Source organism: Jaculus jaculus, chromosome 18 (assembly GCF_020740685.1).
Source record: "Jaculus jaculus isolate mJacJac1 chromosome 18, mJacJac1.mat.Y.cur, whole genome shotgun sequence".
Lineage (NCBI taxonomy): Eukaryota > Metazoa > Chordata > Mammalia > Rodentia > Dipodidae > Jaculus > Jaculus jaculus.
Window position 1 is genome coordinate 24,598,333 of NC_059119.1, and position 3,702 is coordinate 24,602,034.

Consider the following 3,702-nt stretch of genomic DNA (forward strand, 5'->3'; position numbering starts at 1 on the left):
GCAAGCATCTTAACTGCAAAGCCATCACTCCAGCCCCTCTTCACATTTTCTTATCTCAAGACATATTTTGTATGGGTAAATATTTGCTTCATTATTTTCTTCTGTTCACACATATTTAAGCTGAGTAATACCTAGTATGCTTCAAGATTGACCCCCAAATTTGCTTTCTTTTGTATAACTTTGACTCACAGATTTAAGACAATTTTAAGTTATAATCCATCGACTCTCCCTGCTGCTTATGGCTCATGAGAACTTCTTTAAGATGACTCCTCTAGTCTTAGGAAGTCTCTCAGAGAGCTTTAGGATAGCCTTTTTAAAATTATATATTTAATCATTTGCTGGAGAAGGGAGAGAGCGAGAGCGAGAGCGAGAGCGAGAGCGAGAGCGAGAGAGAGAGAGAGAGAGAGAGAGAGAGAGGAGAGAGGGAAGGAGAGAGAGAGAGAACGAGAACACCAGGGCTATTTCTGCTGCAAATGATCTCCAGATGATACATGTGCTACTACGTGCATTTGGCTTTACATGGGTACTGCGGAATCAAACCTAGCCTGTCAGGCTTAGTGACCAAGTGCCTTTCACCACTGAACAATCTCCCCAGCCCTTTAGGCTAGTCTTAACTTTCAGATGTGAAACAGTAAAATTCCTCTTTCTATTCTTGCTCTAGTTGCCCCAATCCTGTGTAGTGGGAAATTTTAACTAAAAATTACTCTGTGTGTAGTAAGGCATCCACTACCACTTGATTGTCCTCTGTTTGCTTTTTAAGTTAAAATGCTGTGGGCTCATATTGGTACTTTCACTTAAATGTAGAATGACCTAGAAGTTTATTCAGCAATCTCCCTATCCTGTTTCTTCTCTAATGTATCTGTAGATAACTAATACAATTGTCTTGTCATGTTTTTGCCAATGTATCATCAAGTAGATAGATTCATAGATGTGGGATTGCCATTTGAAAATGCAAAATTCATAAAAATGATTGTAAGTTTTATAGTGATTGCCAAATCACCTTCCACAATTTTTATTTTTACAATTTGTAAGTATAGCTATTTCCTTTTAAGTTTCTTAAGAGTATGTTGTCAAGACATTGGGATTTGGCCAGATGGACTGAGAATATTATGTGTACTGATTATTTTCATGTCTCAGTGTGAGTGGACCTGAGCATTGTTTCAGATGATTAAGGAATATTTATTTTACCAGAACTGGCTCTTAGTGTCTTGTTCATTTATTTTTTCTATGAGTTTTTTTTTTTCATGCTTTTAGAAAGTTTTTATGTATCAAAGAACATGGTACATCTTTCTCATTGTTATGCATGGATATGTTTAGAGGAAGTAAGTCCTCAACTCTATGGCACTTGGCCATTCCCTCCTGTGAATGGAAAAATCCAGTGACATATGTACCTACTAATCTCCATGAGGTGTTTGCAAAACTGGTCATGCGCTAGAGTGCACCTTCAATAGTCACATGTACATCACTTCATCCTGTAGTTCAGGATGCTACCAGCAGTGGGTGGGAAGATGTAGCCTCTTTGGTCTAATCCTTTACTGTGTACAGCTGGTACATGCCCATCAGTCATGAGAAATGGTCAGAGACTTGGGTGACTCCTAGGGAGATTATCAGTTGGTAGAACTCCACTTTGGGCTGTCAATCATGTTAAAGAAAACAAAACCCAGAAAGGCCGAGCTTGCACAAACTGTCTCAAAACGAGGCATCCATCACTCTTTCTAAAATTTTAGGCAATTCTCTAAAAGTGACAGTAGCACAGAAAAAGAAAGAGAGTGGAGAGACGCCTCTGCTGTGAATCAGAAGGGCCTAAACATCTCTGCCTCTCCTTTGCTCCCTGTGGCTACATTGGAACTTTAAATGGAACCTTAATAGCAGAACAATCCTAAGGTTTATTGATTTTATTCAATCAGTTCTTTAACTTACCCAAGAGTGCTTTTGTTTTCCAACATAAAACAGAGTCTAATTCCAAGTGCTTGATGTTATTTGCAGTGCTGAAATGAGCACACAGGCTAGTTGGAAACTAATTCAATCAGCTGAAGTGACAAGGGAAAAACAACATAAGGATCCATTAGATAATATTTATTTACTTTATGTCGCACAGCCTAAGAACTAGATTCAGAACTATGTAAAGTAAAATTGCCTTAATGTAAGGAGATAAACACTCAGGCCACAAGACACAGTATCAAGATCCAGGCTGGAGGTAGAGTGGGGAGTGTTATAATCCAGAAATAAACCAGACCATCTTAGATGTTTACTACTGACAAGTTGAATATTTGTTTCTTAGATTCCTAGTACCTATGTTTAAAAGAGAACCATAGTAACCAACTTCATTTTTTTTTTATGTATTGGGGAATGAAAAAAAAAACTATAATTTGCACAAAGCATCCAGATCTCAAATGTATTGGCTTCATTAGTAACTAGTGAAGCTTTTATGAGTAAAGTGATGGCACAGAAACATTCACCTGATGCTCTGTGCCACTTCCAAATCATAGTACTTGCTGTGCTTCATAAGATGAAATATGGGAGCTGGAGGGATGGCTTAGTGGCTAAGGCCTCTGCCTGCAAGGCCAAAGGACCCAGGTTTGATTAATGAGGACCCGTGTTAGCCAGCTGTGCAAGGGGGCACATGTGTCTGGAGTTCGTCTGCAGTGGCTGGAGGCTCAGGCATGCCCTTTCTTTCTCTCTCTGTCAAATAAGTAAATATGTATATATGTATGTATAAATATATATGTATATATGTATACACACACACACACACACACACACACACACACACATATACATATTGTGAAATGTGGATGAAAAAATACGGGCTACAGCTCATGTCACAAAGGAGAAAGAAACACAATTTTGATTCTTTAACACTGCCACACTGAGCCTCCCATTAAAGAGCAGGAAAGGGTTGAAACACCTGTCATCAACGCAGCTCACTGACTTTTGCTTGCTGAAGAACACAGCGCAGAGCTGCCTTTCCCTGGGCTCGCCGAGATCATTCCTCTGTGGACAGTTAGGTTCCCACAATACCCCACAACATCTGGCTTCTCCAGAACCATGTGGTACATGGTCTGGGAACCCGGGAGTGATTTTCTCACATCCTTTCTAAGATTTAAGCTCAATCTTCTTTTCCTCGGAGAAGTACAAACTAAGAATAAGACTGAATAGACCTAAGTCAGGAGGAATAAAAGCTCATTATGTATTTGCGCCTCTTCCCACGTGTCAGCATGTCAATTGTCAGCCTCGCTAGCCTAGCTCTGAACAGGCAAGAAACAATGCTTTTGCAGTCGGGTGGACCTGCTTTGAAATCTCACATCTGGCTCTTGCTTATTTGAGCAAATTTCATAAAGTGATTTGTAAATACACACAGCCTCAAAAGTCTCTAAAACAGGGATGGTGCTTCCGACTAGACAGGACTTTTGTAGAGTTTAATTAAATCAATCCTATAAAGTAGGTTTTTCAGTGTTTGGAGTGTGGCAGACCATCCTCTGATTCCTGCAGTCAGATGCTAGGTGCAGGCTGCAGAAGCTCTGGGGAAGTCATGGTTTACTCCCAGAATGCCTTGCATCTCCGGCTCTTCATTTCAAGCCCCTCACAACTGCTACATAGAGGGTTCATCTTTTGGCTTACCTTGGCAGACTCACTTCCAGGGCTCGCCTCCCGAGGAAGTAGAGTTTACCACTTCCAGAGACAGGCATTTCGTTTCCTAGA